Below are 20,571 nucleotides of genomic sequence, written 5' to 3' on the forward strand. Positions count from 1 at the left end.
TTCTTTTGACCCATTTTGCCAAAGGAAAGGAAGTTGCCTAATAATTATGCACACCTGATATAGGGTGTTGATGTCATTAGACCACACCCCTTCTCATTACAGAAATGCACATCACCTAATATGCTTAATTGGTAGTAGGCTTTCGAGCCTATACAGCTTGGAGTAAGACAACATGCATAAAGAGGATGATGTGGTCAAAATACTAATTTGCCTAATAATTCTGCACTCCCTGTAATTTTGATATTTTTATTTTTTAATATTTTATATAGACATTTTGTCAAGTTCTTCTTGATACTCTTTAATTGAAAAATAATATTTATCTATATTAATTTGACCAAATTCTACCTCTAAATAAATATTTTTTGAAATGTATTTTAGTGACATTTCAAAATGGAATGTTGAGTATATATATATATATATATATATATCCATCCAATAATCCTCCAGTCCCCACCAAATGCAGTGCATAAGAGCGAAGCGGCATTCACTGGTCTATAAAATATAACTCTTTAATGTGACATTTCCAGGTGAAAAGCCCCTTCTTCAAACAAAATAACAGTGTACAAATATTTATATTTATACATAAATGTAAATTAAACAACTCACCACCTCCTATGAAGCTTAATTGTGTTCCGGTATACTTGTGTTGGCTTCACAGGAGAGGGTGAGTTGTTTAATTTACATTTATGTATAAATATGAATATTTGTACACTGTTATTTTGTCTGAAGAAGGGGCTCATCCCCAAAATGTCACAATAAAGAGTTATATTCTATAGACCAGTGAGGGCTGCTTCCCTCTACTGCACTGCATATGGTGGGATCTGGAGGATTATTGGATGTTTATATATTTAGGCTGGACACCATGGCAAGATGTATTCTATACTGTGAGTGCTGTGCTTACCTTTTTGGGATTTGGTGTGTGTGTGTGTGTATGTATGTATGTATGTATGTATGTATGTATGTATGTATATATATATATATATATATATATATATATATATATATATATATATATACACCTAATTGATTACCTTTTTTGGTGTGGCATGTAAGTAAGTTAACTGAGATGACAGGGAGTGTTTGTTTTTCATTTCATTCATTGTCTAAACTTACAAGTGTAACCATTCTATTGGTTTTATCATTGTCCAATAAGTGTTGTTTCTGTCTTTTAAAAAGCCAGCACACCAGTTTCCAATTAGCTATGATTACGGTTTTCACCGAAACATGTTAGCGGAGGTTTTTTGGTTACACTGTTATGCTGGATCCCCCTGTCTCATCATTTTTTATCCCAAGTGGAATTCAATAAAGACTTTGTTTTAATTTTGCAGCCTGGATATAATTTTTTGTTTTTGGCTATACATTTCCAGCACTCTGGGCTGCTTCAGGAGCGTGCCTCTATTCCACTCCCCCTTCACCTCTCTACACTGTGCATCCCCTCCTACGTTGATTTCGGCAAGCCTCCTGGTAGGCAAACGGATCCCATTGGCTGTGACGCCCGATGCTCATCACATGACCGGAACCGGCTGGATTGTGGCATCAGGGCTGCTCTAGACGCCGTGGACAACGAAGCACACAACAGGATTTCCCAACATAAGTTGAAAGTTCGTGACTACAAGCAAGAGCGGTGAGTTACACAGCTATAAGCTGTTCGGGGATTACCATAGATATCCGGTTACACTGCTGCATCGCATGCATTAGGGTGATACATCCGCAGTTGCCTTAGATGAAACTCATGATTTTGCTTTGATAAACGTTATCTCTGTACAAATTGCTTGAGGGGTTTTTGCACATTTTGTGACTGGACATTCTGGCTTTTTACAGCGAACTGTTTATGAAGCTTTTATAGGGGTTGAATGGAATAGATATCCACATGGTGGCTTAACATATACATATTCCTCTGCAATCCCTTTACCTTACTTTCATTGCTTATATATATATATATATATATATATATATATGTGAGATGTAGGGTCTAGATGTCAGCGCTCAGAAGAGAGGAAAGAGACAAATAGAAGAACAAATTATGGTGCAGTATGAAAGCACTGATGTGTGGTGTGGCAAAAAGAGAAGAGTATTGCTCACCTTTTAAGACCTCAAACCTGTGAGGTATGTTTGAAGCGTGGAGGGGATATAATCCCTATCTGTTGTAAAGTTGTTCACTTCTGGGTGTTCTGTTGGAGTATGATATTTCTTTCCTCCAGTATCTTTAGGGTCTGGTCAGCTTCTCCACTCTCTGTGGAGTATGGTAAACTTTTCCTGTGTTTAAATGAGGTAAGTTTCTTTCTTGTCACAAATTCAGTGCCTCTCCCTTGTAGATTATGGGAAATGTTCTATTTTTATTTGGTTTAGGTCAGCTTCTATTTCATGACCAAAAATATTGGCAACCCCTGCATTTCTGTCAGATAATGCGTCACTTCACCCAAAAAATTGATGCAATTACAAATGTTTAGGCATTCTAATGTTTATTTCTTTTGTTTGTATTGGACACAAAAAATGGAGAAAGAAAGCCAAATCTGACACACTACATGCAAAACTCCAAAAATGGCCTATACAAAATTATTGGCACCTTCTCAAAATTGTAATAAATAATTGCATTACAAGTTTGTGATGCTCCTCTAATTTGTAATTAAACGGACCTGTATCAATTAATAGGTGCTGGCAATATAGAAATCAATTTTCACCATATGTAGAAATAAAAGTCTTGTGAGAGACAGAGCATTAAATCATTGCAGTAGATTTATTCGAATAAACAAACAGGTGAACACCACTCCACACACACCTCACAGCCACATCCGACGCGTTTCCTGCCGCTAAACGGCACTTCGTCAGGGATATTGACAGCTGCTGTGAACCTCCCTTAAAAAGGCTAAACCCTCATGTTCAAATTTAAAGGTATAGTACTTTTTCTGTAGCCTTTCATACAAGGGGGTTAAACAAACACATTGTTACAAAATAAAACTATATAAAATATTCAATACAATGTTGCAACTTGGGCACACTAAAGTTTAGCCTAATTTCACATAAATAGGAACTTTTAGCCTCATACACTATAAACAAATAAATAAATGTATGACTCTCTATATATATACCATTATATTTTTACAGTTCATGGCTAATCTATGATTAAATTTATTGGTATGAAAATTAATTACAATTAATACACTCAGCTTTGTCTTAATTTATAATGATGTCAGTATAATGAATATTCGAATAGTATAATACAGAAAAATTAAAGAAAAATTAAAAATTGATCTGTTCTAATCTTCAATATAACATTATTTTATGACTGGACCCACAATGTTATGATACTATCAATTATTTTAGGCATTACTTAGAATTTCATATTAGTTGCCTATATATAATTTTACATCTGAAATCATATTTATACCCAAAGGACTTCCGGTTTTCAATGTATATATCCAATAGACTTCACTCCTATTTAGGGCTTGAACTCTATTTCCCCCAACATTATATTTTGGTATTAAATCAATACCTTGAACGGAGAAAAGTGTATTGATATATTCCAATTCTTGTTTATCATAATTATCGTTTCTTCTGTGTAGTGCAAAGTGCTTTGATACAGGTGTTTTTGGAATATCATTTTCCAAGGAAAGCAAGTGCTCCCTCACTCTATCCTTGAGCATTCTTGTAGTTCTTCCTGTATATTGACTATTACACAGTTTGCATGTGATCAAATATATAACAAATCTTGAGTTACAATCTATATGGTGGTTTATCTTATATGTGTTGCCAGTGACAGTTGAGGTAAAGGTATCACTTCTCTTCATGTAGCTGCAAGATTTACAAGGTATTCCTCCACACTTAAAGCTACCATTACATTTTCCTAACCACATTTTATTTTCTGTTTTAGCTTTGTCAGCAAAATTCCGTTTCAGACTATTCTCTATAGTTTCTGATCTTCTAGAAACACATCTAACACCTTTTTCTATGGTTGTTCTTAATTTAGGATTGTTTTTTAACAATGGAATAAATCTTTGTACAATTCTGCATATATCCTGATACTGTCTACTATATTTTGTTGAAAACGTTAGCCTATCTATGTCTCCATTTGCTTTCTTCGGCTTATCCTTTAGCAAAACCTGTCTATCCATCTCATTGACTGCCTTCATAGTTTTAAATAAATCCTTCTTGTTATACCCTCTATCACTCATATTAAAGAGAACAAAATTTGTGAAGAAGCATGGACAATCTCAAGGTTACAAGTCGATCTCCAGAGATCTTAATGTTGCTGTGTGCACTGTGTGCAACATTGTCAAGTTTACAGCCCATGACACTGTAGCTAATCTCCCTGGACATGGACAAAATAAAAAAATTGATTCAAGATTGCAACGAAGGATTGTTCAAATGGTGGATAAAGAAACTCGATCAACTTCCAGGCAAATTCAAGCTGACCTTCAGACACAGGGTACAAATGTGTCAAACTCACACTATACATCAACTTCTGAATGAAAAGGATGCTATGGTAGGAGACCCAGGAAGACCCCACTGCTGACACAGAAACATAAAAAAGCCAAATTGGAGTTTGTCAAAACTTACCTGAGAAAGCCAAGATCATTTTGGGAGAATGTGCTGTGGACAGACAAAACAAAATTACAGCTTTTATGTAAAGCCCATCATTCAACTGTTTTAAGAAAAAGAAATGAGGCTTTTTAAAGAATAGAATACAGTCTCTACAGTCAAACATGGTGGAGGTTCACTAATGTTTTGGGGTTGCTTTGCTGCTTCAGTCACTGAATGTCTTGACTTTGTGCATGGCATTATGAAATCTGAAGAACACCAAATAATTCTGTGGTAAAATGTAGCATCTAGTGTCAGAAAGTTAACTAGCCAGCAATAAGTCCAGATCTCAATCCCATAGAGCACCTGTGGAGAGATCTCAAAACAGCAGTTGGGAAAAATAACCCTTCCAATCTAAGAGACCTGGAGCAGCTGACAAAAGAAGAGTGGTCCAACATTCTAGTAGAGAGGTGTAAGAAACTCATTCATGGTTACAGGAAGCAATTGATTTAAGTTATTTTTTCCAAGGGGTGTGCTACCAAATATTAAATTGAGGGTGCCAATAATTTTGCCCAATCCATTTTTGGAGTTTTGCATGGAATGTGTCAGATTCAGCTTTTTCTTTCTCCACTTTTTTTGTGTCATACCAATACAAACAAAAGAAATAAACATGACAATGCCTAAACATTTGTAATTGTAACGAAGTGGGGCATTATCTGACAGAAATGCAGGGGTGCCAATATTTTTCGCAATGACTGTATATATACAGTATATAAGAGGTAGAAGGTAGAATGGGGAACTTAAAAGTACAAGTGCAGTGCAACCTCACATGTAGAGGGGGACTCACCCTGCGAACCGGTTGCTTCCCTCAGAGTGGTATTCGTTGCGACAGCCGCTAACACCGTACTCCCAGCCTTCAGCCCCAAGTGATGATGTCAGCCTTGACGCATCCAATATGGAGTCTGATATATCCAAATAGTCTCCAGATGACTCCTCTTGATATTAGCAGTATGGGAATGGCAAAAATAGGGCAAACAGCTTACGGGTGACTCCAGGTACCAGTAGAATCCATTAATACAGCAGAAAGAATGTCTCAGACATAGCGATTTCCATAAAACTTATTTTTTATTTAATATTTTTATTTAATAAAACAGGATAGCACTTAGACTAAGGCCTCTAGTTATCAAAGTCTGGCGAACCTGATCCGACAGTGCGGATCAGGTCCGCCAGACTTCTCTGAATACGGCGAGCAATACGCTCGCCGTATTCAGCATTGCACCAGCAGCTCACAAGAGCTGCTGGTGCAACGCCGCCCCCTGCTGACTCGCGGCCAATCGGCCGCCAGCAGGGGGATGTCAATCAACCCAATCGTACTAGATCAGGTTGATTTGCGACAATGTCTGTCCGCCTGCTCAGAGCAGGTGGACAGGTTATGGAGCAGCGGTCTTTGTGACCGCTGCTTCATAACTGTTGTTTCTGGCGAGCCTGCAGGCTCGCCAGAAACACGGGGAATCAAGCTCCATTCGGAGCTTGATACATATGCCCCTAACTGAGTTTCAGCTCCACGAGCCGTATTCATAGACATGAAACTTCTCTCCTCCCTCTAGTCTTAAATATCCTGTGTGCACCTGATTAATTACTCAGCTCATTACTTTGATTACCTTAACATATATCATAACACAAAGTCAGTATATTTAGTTAATTAATTTACTGATGCTGTGATTCTATACATGTTATAAGTTAACCAGCAGAATCCTAAGGCTTTACCGTGTATTGTTATACTGTAGATACTAAAACATTGTCTTATTGCTGCAACATTTTAGCTGCTCACTAATACTTTTCAGTGTATACACACTCGCAACACACGCTACTATTAGCATATTTCCTTATATCTACAGCAAAATCTGTCGATGCAAATCTCAATACACTGTGAAGCATATTATGCATTTATATTCTGTTTATCACAAAGTAATAGCAGTAAAAAATATACTTATTTCTTTTTTCTTCTGCCTCCTAAAATCGAACAAGAAGGGGATTTCAGAAAACATTAAATGTTGTAATTAAATTTAAATATGAAATAAGTTTATGTCTGTCAGACCCTTTATACTATATTTCTGATCCCATTCTCGTGCTGACACCTCACTTAAAAGTAGATGTACAAATTGATTTAATTTGGTTTAAACACTTAATGCATACATGTTAGACCTATGTCCAATAATTGATCAGTTCAAATTTGCTATTTAACCCTTGAGGGATTCTAGATATTAAACGGAATATCCAATACATCTCCCTTTTGCTCAAAAGGTCTTCTATATTACCTCCTCTAGGGTTCACCTTTACTTTTTCAATGATATTCCAAGACAAGGAGACTGTATTCCTATTATGGTATAAAATGTCTCTCTAGTGGTGTAAGCTTGGTTTCTCTATTTTTTTCAAGTACGGTGCATATCTTCATATAGTGATGTGATATTTTTCAAATGTTCTCTGATCCTCACCCTGGCCTCTCTTGTTGTTTTACCAACATACTCTAGATAGCACTCTTCACAAGTTATGAGATAGATTACATTTTTTGTTCTGCAATTAACGCAGGTCTTGATTTCTATACATTCACCTGTCACCTTTGAACTATTGCCTGGTCTGACATGTTTACAGGCTTTGCAAGCGCTATAGCTGCATTTATATGTGCCTTTTGCTTCAAGCCAGAAAGATTTAGGGGGATTCTTTTGTTGTAGAGTTGGTGAGACTATATTTCCTATTGTTCTCCCTCTGGGATAAGAGAAATGACACCCTTTACTTGTAAGCTGTCTCAAATTGTCATCTGCTGTAAGATGTCGGGAGATTCCTGCGTATTATGTTGCAAATGTCTTTATATTCCAAAGAGTATTGTGTAGTAAATTGTAAAGTGTGTTTTTGTTTGTATCTTATTAGGTAACTTACTCCCTTTTCTTATCTTGTAATAAGCTTTTTCTTTCCATTTTTGTTACCTGGGTTTTAGCCCCCTTAATTATCCTATGTGAAAAACCTCTAGTTTTAAGTTGTTTTTCTAATGCCGCTGCTTCACATGAATACCTAAGCTCATCTGAACAATTCCTCTTCCTCCTCATGAATTGTCCCTTTGCTATAGCTCTAAATGTTTGCTTCGGATGGTTGCTATTCGCATGAAGCAGTGAATTTCTTGAAATGGGTTTCCTGTATGTTGATAGCGCTTCTATCATGCTTTTAATCTAGCTATGTGAGTGCCAGACTTTCTATGTGTTATATTGATAATTTTTTTGTAGTTTTTCCTATAAACTTGTCTGGGGTTAACTGCCTAAGTTCGGGAAAGTTATAAATCTCTTTGTGAGTGCTAGTAAGCACCGAGGGCTGTGAGTTTTGCAGGGTCATGGGATGTTTACCCAGTTCGGTTAAGAGTACAGTATATTTCCGTGTTTTGTATATGTCTAGGTAAATAACAAATGGCCTGTGTCACTCTTGGTTGTATCTCAGTGTGTTTGATTGAAGGTATGCCTTGTGCGTATATATATATATATATATATATATATATATAATATTACCACAAAAAACAGCACCCTCCGGTCTTATCCTATAAACTCTTTGTTTATTCAGGACGTTTCGGGGTTTTCCCCTTTATCAAACCACAAAAAATAAAGACAACATACCCCTTAAGCCTAGCTATATACACACCTCATGTCCGTTGATTTGCCTTACCGGAAAAACACTGTTGTCCTCCTGGCGCAACTGCGCATGTGCGAACTGAACTACGGAGGCCCCAGCAGGCCAACAACCTATTAAGGCGAACAAAATGAAAAAATATATCATTCCGTTAATTAACAACAAGATCAAACATGTCAAAATAATGTTTTGTACATTTTGGATTTGTATTACCCATCTTAGTACACTCAATACTTTTCTTTAGGACATGCCAATTAATGTACATCCCACATAGACTAATGTGGGTAGATCAAACCAATAAACACACAGCTAACCCTAATACATATCTGCCTAATAAGTACTATATAATGCTGAAATAAATCGTATTCGTATTCCTGCAGATATGAATTGTACATTCCTATCCCTCTACGTACCAACAAGAAGTATATAATTATTGGCCTATCTACCTCAGATTACAAGAAAAAGTTGAACTACTTTAAAGCAAGACTATCATTTTATCATAATATGTTAAACCACATTTCTATAAAAAAAATAAAAATGGGTTCATAACAAAGAATTTGATGCAATATTTACTTGTGGAGTTTCCAATAACCCCTGTATTGTATACTTTACCAAAAGTTCACAAGCACCCTACAAAGCCATTGTGTCCTCAAGGGGCTCTATTTTACAACCTTTGACGACATACTTGGATACAGTACTACAACCGATGATAAAGAATATACCCACATATCTGAAGGACTCAACGGAATTGCAGAAACTGGAAGACATTGAGGAACAAGACATTCTAATGACTCTTGATGTTGCAAGTCTTTATACTGCTATTCCCCATGATAAAGGGGTGGAAGCAGTAATTCAAGAAGTCCGCAGATTTCCATATGTGGGTCCTCCTGAGGAGGTTATAAGACAACTGTTAAATTTCTGCTTAAGGTATAATTATTTCAAATTTGAAACTGGGTACTTCTTACAAACATCACGAATGGCGATGGGGTTAAACATGGTCCCATCATACGCCAACATCTTTCTGGGAAATTTGGAAAGGAATAGACCAGATATATTTGAGGATCATAGGATAATAATGATCAAACAGTATATTGATGACCTTATTGTAGTCTGTAGGGGTACACAGGTGGATCAGGAACAATGTCTGGATAAGCAGAATAAGGCTAATCTAGCTTTAAAATAAAATAAAAACATGCAGTTTGGAGTCCATTTACTTTTTGGATCTTAGGATTTCAAAAAAAGAAAAAAGCTTGGAGTACTACTCTTTATTTCAAAGAAACCGACCGCAATTCCATGCTATTTCAAACAAGTTGTCACCCTCTGGGGAGCAAAAAGTCACTACCAATTTTAAAGTTCAGAAGAGTTGTTAGAAATAATAGCTCAAAAACAAAGAGTTACAACTTGCACAAATGCAACAAAAGTTTATTGACCGAAAATATAAAGATCAGGAAATCAGTATTGCATACCAAGATGCATTAAATATGACACAAGAGGAGACCTTAAAAAGGACAGATAACAGACAAGCAGATAAATTAACCAAACGGATGACATTTGTAACCCAATACAATCCTGACAAGAAAGATTACACTTGAATATTGGAAAGCAATTGGCACATAGTCAGTAAAGATCCAAGTTTACTATTGAAGGAGTTTGAGGCACCGCGCATTAGCTACAGAAGAGGAAGTTCCTTAAGGGATAAACTATTGAGACCGGATTTACCATCTGCATATCTTCCAGCAACATGGTTAACCTTAACAAAAAGGTGTTGTTTCAAGTGTGCAGGATGCACAACATGTAATGGGTTAAAACAAAGCCCTTACTTTATCCATCTGTGGTCTAACAAGAAATACTGGATCAAGTACAGAGTAACATGCACAACCAAATTAATTGTTTATTTGCTACATTGTATATGTGGAAAATTTTACGTTGGAAAAACTAATGATGATTTGCGAACAAGAATGACAAATCATCATTCAGATATAACATTGAGAAGGGGGGCTCTATAGAACCCGTTGCAAGACACTTTGCTAAAGAGAGACACAATGTGTCCGATTAAAAATATATCATAATAGACCACATTCCTAAACCCCCAAGGGGTGGAGATAGGGCAAAAAAGCTATTGCAATGTGAATCAAGATGGATACATACCTTGGATACCCTGTACCCCAAGGGGTTAAACACCTACTGTGACATGCATTGTTTTTTATAGAAATGTGGTTTAACATATTATCATAGAATGATAGTCTTGCTTTACAGTAGTTCAACTTTTTCTTGTAATCTGAGGTAGATAGGCCAATAATTATATACTTCTTGTTGGTACGTAGAGGGAATGTACAAATCATATCTGCAGGAATACGAATATGATTTATTTCAGCATTATATAGTACTTATTAGGCAGATATGTATCAGGGTTAGCCATATGTTAACTGGTTTGTTTTACCAACATTAGTCTATGTGGGATGTACATTAATTGGCATGCCCTAAAGAAAGTATTGAGTGTACTAAGATGGGTAATACAAATCCAAAAGGTATTAAATCAAACTCTAGGAAATGTTGACTGTCCTTTACATATAGCTTCCCTGTCTAGCTTAGTCCTAAATATATGGCATATTAGATGGAACAGTCAATAATGTGATTAGATAAGATCTTTGTCATAGACCGATGCAATATAGATATGTAGCAGGGTTGGTCTGATTTCATTTTCACTGTTTTGCTGATCAGCATATTGTAATGTATGGTAGCTTGAACAGGATGTGCGAGTATGATTATACCAATATGTACAAAACATTATTGTGACATGTTTAATCTTGTTGTTAATTAACGGAATGATATATTTTTTCATTTTGTTTGCTTTTAATAGGTTGTTGGCCTGCTGGGGTCTCCGTAGTTCAGTTTGCGCATGCGCAGTTGCACGAGGAGGATGACGGTGTTGTTCCGGTAAGGCAAATCAATGGACATAAGGTGTTTATATAGCTGGGTTTAAGTGGTATGTTATTGTGTTAATTTTTTGTGATTTGATAAAGGGGGAAACCCTGAAACATCTCAAATAAACAAAGAGTTTATAGGCTAAGACCGGAGAGTGCTGTTTTTTGTGGAAAAATTATATGGATATAATACATGCACCCTGACAATTTGTAACTGTTTCAAGTTAATGAGAGTGCTTGGTTCAGGATTGATTTATATATAAAAAATATAATGTATGATAGTACTATATTAAATATAGCTTTGTATTTTTACAAAAACATTACATAACCATTGTAATGGTACACATTTCATCTTAAATATATTGTTTAATGGTCAAGATTTAAGATATATAACCAGGTTGTAGCATATGTTAATCAATTAACCAAATAATGAATAAAACAGAATATAGTCAGAAGAACAAATAGCATGATCAGATTACTTTTCAAAGAAATTCATTTTCAGCTTGGATAACATCCATCTAAAGATTTTACTTTCTGCAAATTAATAACACAAAAGTTCCAGTCTGCAATATGTCTAATTCAGAGCTATTTTGTGTATGCTAAATGGAATGTGACAAGGTTCTGAAGTTATAGTGGAAGTACAAAAATAATTAGATAGGAACTAACTTGATAATTTTACCATGAAGAAAAAAGAATTGAAGTGTACCTTTTCTATAATGATATGCAGAGTGAAAGTACAATTACCTGCAAGAGATACAAATCTGAAAGAAAGTTAATCAGCTTGGAGGCGCACAGGGAAATAGCAACTAGTTGTCCGTTCACTTTGTTTTGTAGATAGCAAGGCTTCCACCATCAATGGAAGACTAAATCTATATTATCTTCAATCTTTAAATAACTTTCCTTTAGAAAAGTAATAAACAACATAATGAACCAATACAATACATACTGTTGTAAAAAGAGATTAGAAGTCAGACACTTTGTCCCCAGATACAGTACATGTTCTCTACTTTTTATATGATGGAATAGAGAAGAAAATTATATAATGAAACACAAACAAGCATACAATTGGGATGGTTTTCTTTTGACAATGTCACTTTGTAAAACCACAGCAAATTATGTGTTTGGTGTTTAAAAGTCTATTAAAGGCATTCAAATTCTTTTATCATATCTTTAGTCAGAAGAGAGATATGAAGAAAAATGTGTTTATTGCCAACAAATTAAATGCATTGTTTATTTACACATTTAGCAGAGGGGGGAGCAAGTTTGGTGGCAGATAGATGGGTCATTTGGTTTAAAACAGAAAGGCAAAAATAATCATACAAAGGGAATACAAAGGGTTTAATGATTAAGTAATCACCATTAAGAATAACTTTATAATATGTAAAAAAATATTTTTTTAGGTTTTTTTTTCTGAAAGATTTCAATTGGAGTTTAATATTCTGTATGAGAGTTTGAAACAAGAAGATAGAATTAATAATGTTGTACAGGTATGATGCAGTAGAGTAGAAGTAAGAAAGGGATTGAAAGTCTGATGGAATTATAACATTGAGTTATAATCCTTAAGAAAAAGATTATCAAATGATTTATCTACAAAACTCCCCAGATATTTTAAAGAAAAATATGTAAAAAAAAAATTAAATACACTTTTCTAAAGGATTGTTATAAATCCCTATATTTTAATAAAATAAATAACAATAAGGGAGAACAGCATTTCTGAATTCATGGTGCCCTACAAAACAAAGTACTTATTAGGGTACTCTCCCTTTGCTCAGATGCCAAGCTTTCAGACAGACACATACTACTCCAAAAGGGTAAACACATAAAATAAATAATTCTTTAAACACCAAACAAATATCTGCTAGTGTTTTTTTTTTTTAAGCATCCACTTGTATCCCTGCATTCTGTTCTCCTAGCCAGATTACAAAAAATGTCCATATAGCCTTCCTGCATAGAATATTGATTGCCATTGACATAGTGTTCTGTTGGCCATTTTGTGAAAACCATGACTTTCTAGTCATAACCTGAAAGTTGTTATTTATTTGCCTTTACCTTTTTACTCTTGCATAATGAATTCAGATAAGCCTTCTGTACCAGTTTTCCTGTTATCCACATCCACTGTCAGCTTGTCTGCTGGTTTTAATTTTACACAGTTATCTTCTGATTGTCTAGACCTCCATTGTGCTCTGACTTCCTCTCTCTCTTGCATGAACTTTGTCTATAGATTTGTCCTGTCTAAAGCCAACTGTTCACTGAAATCGTTTTTTACGCAAGTATCACAGGTTTAACTATCAGAAAACAGATTTGTCAGACATGTCTATACATTTATGATCTCCTGCTATTGTTTAACCCCTTAAGGACCAGCGACGTACCCTGTATATCGCTGGCCTTTTTTTGGGACTTGATTGTTTTATACCGTGGTCTTGCCACCAGCGTTGAGACTGCTCTATTTCACAAAGCCTGCTGGAGGGAGGGCATTAATAGCGTGTTCTTGCTAGACTTGTGCTATTATGTCCTTAAAAAACCCTTAACGACCAGTGACATACAGGGCATATTGTGGTCATTAAGGGGTTAATGAAGAAACTACTCAACAAATCTAAGTAGCAGAACACATTTGCAAAATGACATGTATATCTAGAAAACAAACAAACAAAACAAATATAAATAGCAATGGTAAATACTCAAAACTTCCCTTGTCTGAAGTCCCTGCAAACTCCAATTCCTCCTCAAGCCTGTATCCAGAAACAAATGTACTCAGTGGTGCCGACCTTTTTGAAATGGCTTTGGTAAAGGACTGTTCACATGGGCTAATCACTAAGTAAAATAATTCACAATAATGAAGTACATACAGGATCTCCAATGCACTAAATGGAAAATACTCACAGGATATAGTAGAAAAACACATTTTTATTGAAGAAACAGGCAATCCAGAACAACTTAGATTTGACTTTAATAGAATCAAAAGTTAAAATGTATAGCTCCAATATTTTTTTAAAAAAAATATACATTGAAACTACTGAAATAGCTCCAATGTATAATTTTTTTAAAAACTTTGAAGCTATTCATTTTAACTTTTGATTTATTAAGGCCGAATCTAATAGTTGTTATTCTGAATAGACTGTTTCTTTAATAAAGTCAATTTTTTCTATTATATTATGTGAGTATCCAATGGTTCTTTAGACACTATTCCATAATCAGTGGCTTAGATTTAAAGATGTTCATGGGGTTGCACAGAAAACTGTTTGTAAAGGCAAGATGATGATTAAAGGGACAGTATACTATAACATAGTTTTTCCCTTAATGTGTTTCCAATTACTTTTTTTTACCAGCTGCTGAATATAAAATGTATGAGATTTGCTTTTTTAAGACTTATTTGTGTATATGAATTAGCTGATTTTGTGTTTTGAAGCCACAACCTAATAAAATGGGTTGAGCTTGTAGGTATAATCAGAACTCATTACTTTATTACATTGTTTACATATACCTGCTTCTTCATCTTATATCTGTCCATAAACCAATCACCAGTACTTGTAGAGAACAATGGACAATTAACATTGTATTACCATATCTTTTCTATAACCCACTGGGAGTGTAATTTCTTCTCCTGGCTGTGTTAACACAGCTTGGCCTCGAGGCCAAAAACTTTCAGGATGGGCGGGGAAGGGATACCACAGGCTAAATAAACTAATTAAAATGCCAATATAAGGGCAATGGAAATATTTGTAAACAATTTAATACACTTCAGCAGGTAAGGTGGATCATTGGGTACAAATTAAAGGGGAGAACATTTTTGAGTAAACTGTCCCTTTAAATATTGCACATCAATCCAGAACTGATTATGTGCAAAATAAGCAATTACAAAAACATGTATTCAGAAACATGCTTGCAAAATGATTTATGTAAAATGTGTATAATTGTAAAATACATAGAGCAAAAGGTTACTGAGGAGAATAACTGTGGGTGTTCTAGGGCATTCTAAATGTGTGGTCAGGTTTTTTCCACCTATGCCTTGGCCCAGAGGCCCCTCATCTCACTATTTCAAATCTGACAAGGTTATCTTGATTTGATTTTATTGTTTCTCTTTATCTGTTTTCAGCTTTATTTAGTTCATATGTAAGATTGGATTGCTAGATTGGTCAGTATGTACTCCCATCCCAAATATCATCATTTCAATTGCTCCTATTTAAAGGGACAGGTCACCCAAATTTTTCTCCCCTTTAAATTATTCCCAATGATCCTTTTAACCTGCTAGAGTGTATTAAATTGGTTACAAGTAGTTCCTTTACTCCTATTTCAGCATTTGAAATAGCTGATTTAGCCTGTGGTATCGCCACCTACACTGAACATATTAATACTGGAGTATAGGCTATTGAATAGCCAAAATATACACAGCCAGCAGAAGAGATTATACTCTCAGTGGGATGCAGGATAGTTCAGTAATATAATGATAATTTTCCATTGTTCTATCTATGTATTGAACTTTGGTGTTCTAGCCAAATAAAAGATAAGGAAGCAAGTCTGTTTACACAAAGTTATAACATAATGAGATCTGATATCACCTTTAACTTCAACCCATTGTAATAGGCTGTGGTTTCAAAGCACAAAATTAGCTACTTCATATACACAAATAAGCATGAAAATGTAATGTCTCAAATATTTTATACTCTGCAGTTGGTATAACAAGTCTTTTAAAATACATTAATGGAAAAACAATTTTACAGTGTACTGTCCCTTTAAATGAAGTAATATAGTTTGTAGTTTTTGTTTTAGATTGAGTTTTCAAATATTTTATTTTTTGGTTTGAAGTATTTTTATTTTCACGAGTCTACAGCGGTCCTGATTTCTATAAGAAACAAATGTGAAAAATTTGCAAGTTGGAATAAAAAAAAATATTATGATGTTTATTTTAATTTTTTTCTGTATACTGATACAATTTATGTTGTTATAAATATAGACATATAGATAATGCTACATTATATACCGTATATGAAATATTGAATATTCTATAGTTTCACATTTTAGTTCCGCAAACTAAATGTGCCCTATGAAATTGTGAGACTGTTAAAAAAAAAAAGTAACTTGGAAATATAGACTTACAAATTTGGTGTAAAATTCATAAACACAATCATAATTTTGAAGAGATTATATGAATTCATATGAATAAAGTACAAAAAAAAAGAAAAAAAACTGTTGTATATTAAGTAACCACAGTTGAAATCCCTCATAGCAGATATACAGTTCTTTCCTAGACCTCAGGTGTTTCTTCAAGTCAACAATTAATCTATTGGTGCTAAAAATATTTCATATGACTCATAAATGCAAATCACTTGGCATGAAAATACATATAAACACATATAAAATAATAAAAAAATGCATAAATGTGCCTTGTTTAAAAAAAAACTATATGAAAATTGCAAAGGTTTTATAAAGTATTCCATTATTTATTAAAACTATTAAGGTTCAGGTGTTCTTTTGCTGTACTATAATAGTTAATTTTATGTTGAACATTAAAAAATAAGAGAGATAGTTGATTTAAAAAGTTATGATTGAACAATATTGACATATGTATTACTTTTATTATTTTTAGGAAGTTTTAAGAAACAATTGTTTGTAACTGGTTATCAGTTGTGCTAATGTCATGTAAACTGGGGCATTACATTTATCAATGTACCAACTGCAACTGTGCCTGTAGCATGAGACAAATGCTTTGTCTATGTTCTATTTATTTTAGTTAGGAGATTTGTTCTTTCACAGAAATCCTCAGCACATAGCATTTCCACTTAGCAGGGTATTTGGGGTAACGATATTCAAATGAGATTCACAATGTTGGTTATTTATAAAAGATTGATGTTTATTATAAATAGGTCCATTTGGAACAAATTCTTCTTTGCATGAATACTTTACAACCCTCATATTCTACAAGTTATGTGAATAACTATAATGTTGCTTTAATCTATTAAAGTAGAATTTATAACATTGCTTACTATAAAGAACATGCCTAATTTACATTATATGTTTTGGTGACTAGAACTACAATAATTTCTGAGAACAGCAACAATTGCTCATGACATTAATACTTTTTTTTGTAGCAAAACATATCTGAACATATGTACTAATTGTATGAGATGACATTTAAAGCTATTGTTTCCTAATTAACTACATGTATTAATCAATTTTATACATCCATATGGTTGTTTCATGATGATATTTGTGTCTTCACTACTGATATTCTCAGTATGTAAATGAATATTCTGTAATACAAACATAGTCTTTCTTAATAATGTGTTAAACAATTTATGAGATCCACTTGTGAGAACTGACAACTTGGAACACTTGCCCATTCTTGTATGCTTACAGCTGTAATGTCAGTATTTATGCACACTTTAATTTCCTCTTTACCAAGAGTACAAATAAAATTAGGAACAAATGGTTAGCAAGCATACAGTATGTAATGTGTTTTTAAAAAAAGAAGAATGTATGAAAGAGGCATGTGATATTTCAAGAACATAATAAAAAGTATCCCATGTGCCTTTTATATTCCAAGATTCTTTAACAGCACTTTATGTGTTGTGTCTATTATCTAGTATTTAGTATTATTTTGTACAAATGTTTGCTTTTACATGTGCCCTGGTTATTCTGGTCATTAAATACATTATACACACACACACACACACAAACACACACATATATATATATATATATATATATATATATATATATATATATATATATATATATACACATGTACAGACACACAAACACATATATAAATACACACACACACACACACACATATATATATATACAGTTTATATATATATATATATATATATATAAACACACATTGTATATATACACACACATATATATATATATATACACACATATATATATATATATATATATATATATATTTATTTAAACAAGCCCTGAGGAAGCCAGTCTCCTTGATGATGAGGGGATGAAATGCACGTCGGCATTGACTGACTGATCCATGTTACTGACATGCTGCTTTTTTTGGTGCGTTACGCTGTGGCAGATGCTGGGAATCAAGTGAGTTTGCTGGATGGCGATTGTATCCCTCTGTGTGTGTAGCAGCAGAGGAAGGAGACTTTTCCGCTTGTAGTAGAACAGATGAAACCTTGGGTGTCCGTATGATGTATTTGCAGACAGTTGATATTTGCAGCCTACAGATGGGTATGTGACTGCTATGAGAGTTGCCCTCCTGCATGTTGCTTGTCAATACTAACCCTGCTTTTGCTTGCTATATACCTTGACCTCCATTGAATACTTGCTTACTATCTCCTGGGTCTTATGACCTTTTCCTCACTTACCCAATTTGGATACTTAAGAATAATTAACAAGCTGCTCTGTTCGTTTTCTCTGTCCTCAATAATGGGACATTTACATACTTTTGAATAACATTACTGTGGACTTTTAGATCTATACATGTCCGCTCTAACCATTCCAGTTGAAAACCGCTTTATGAAATATAATATATATACAGAGCTCTGTACTTAATATTAGTGTGGCCACGCCTCCTGCTTGTTACTATTGTTTAAAGTTGTGTCTCTATCAGTGGCGTATTTAGGTTTTGTGCTGCCCTAAGGCGTTAGGCCTTTTTTCCCTTAATATTTTTTTGGGTTAGTGTGTATAATTTTTTTTTTTTTTTCATAACAATTCAAAAGAAAATGGGCTAGCAAATCACTTGCATACTGATGGGTTGAATTGCATGCATCTCATACCATGTTCTCCCTGAGAGAAGGGAAAGAAAAGAAGGGGAGATGAGAAAAGGGAGAGAAAGGAAAGAAGGGAGGGAGAGAAGAGAAAGGTGGGGAGGGAGAGGAGAAAAGGGGGGAGGGAAAGAAAGGAGTGAAAGAAGGGAGCAATGGAGGGAGGGAAAGAAAGAAAGAAAGAAAGAAAGAAAGAAAGAAAGAAAGAAAGAAAGAAAGAAAGAAAGAAAGAAAGAAAGAAAGAAGGGAGTTGAGTGAGGGAGGGAGAGAGTTGAGTGAGGGAGGTAGGAAGGAAGGGACAGAAGGGAGAGAGGAAGGGAGGGAAAGAAGAATACACTTTGAAACAATCACTACCCTTCACATGCAACAGTAAATTTAAATTTAATTACCATCATTCAAGTAATTAAACTTTTTAAGTGTCCGTTTACTATTTTCTCCATGGGTAAATGCAGAGAAAGCTAACTATTAGTAGCTAACATATATTAGCGCTGAGAGTTTATGAGTAAACATCACAAGCTGATCTAAGCAGTGCACAGACACATCCAGTCTGTTAGTTATTAAGACCTGCAATAAGCACTGTGCTCACAGACCCACCACAGCTGACAAGGGGAGGCAGCATATCGGCACAAGGTCTTCTCCTCCAGCCTCACCTTGTAATTATATTCCCGGGCAAGTTTCTCACCAAGAAAGCTGCAAAAATGCCGGCGGCTCTAAATGAAGCAACGGTTTAAAGGAGCACTGCCTTGTCTTCTCTGTAGAAGCCTGCACTTTATTGCTCTCTGTACTGTGTGCTTGCTTTTAGAGAGAGTATAGGGCAGATGTGCTGCCCCTCCCAACTCTGCTGCTCTAGGCACCGGCCTTGTTGGCCTAGGCCATAATACGCCCTTGGTTCCTTTTTCCTGTCTCAGGTCCACTGTTGCCTCCACAGTTCTCCTGGAGGTTCTGAATTTTTGAGTGGGTGTAGTTATTATGTGTATATCTATATCTCCACAACTTATACCATTTATTGAGCTATATTTTGCTCCTCCTACAGAAATATTACTTATGATGCTACCGTAACTTGCTTTGTGTCATTCAATGATCGGTCCTGTTTTAGATAGATTTTGTGTGTTTTTAACTTGCCTTATGTGTTAATTTTCAGTGAGGTTTTTGAACACTGTCATTGCAGTTAGTTCATGCTTGATACTGTGTATAAATAAATCTATTATTTGAGATGTTGCATTTATTTAATTCTTGAAAAGAGTGCTGAGTTCCCTGTCTTTAAATAGTGTTATTATTACGTACCACTATATCTTCCTTTTTCTAGTCCAAATAATTCTATTATATGGTTCTGCACCACTAATCCTATTAAGGTGCCAGTACAATAGCCTTTTGATAGTCCTGTGCAACACATCTCCTGTAACTGCAGTGTTTCCATTCACTATAAATATATATATATATATATATATATATGTACAGGTAGCCCTCAGTTTACGCCGGGGTTAGGTTCCAGAAGGAATGGTTGTAAATCGAAACCGTTGTAAATTGAAACCTAGTTTATAATGTAAGTCAAAGGGAAGTGAGGGAGATAGGTTCCAGGCCCCTCTCAAAATTGTCATAAGTAACATCTAATACATTATTTTTAAAGCTTTGAAATGAAGACTTTAAATGCTAAACAGCATTATAAACCAAATAAAATAATCACACAACACAGAATATATAATTAAACTAAGTTAAATGAACAAAAA

This window comes from Bombina bombina, chromosome 1, assembly GCF_027579735.1.
Source record: "Bombina bombina isolate aBomBom1 chromosome 1, aBomBom1.pri, whole genome shotgun sequence".
NCBI lineage: Eukaryota > Metazoa > Chordata > Amphibia > Anura > Bombinatoridae > Bombina > Bombina bombina.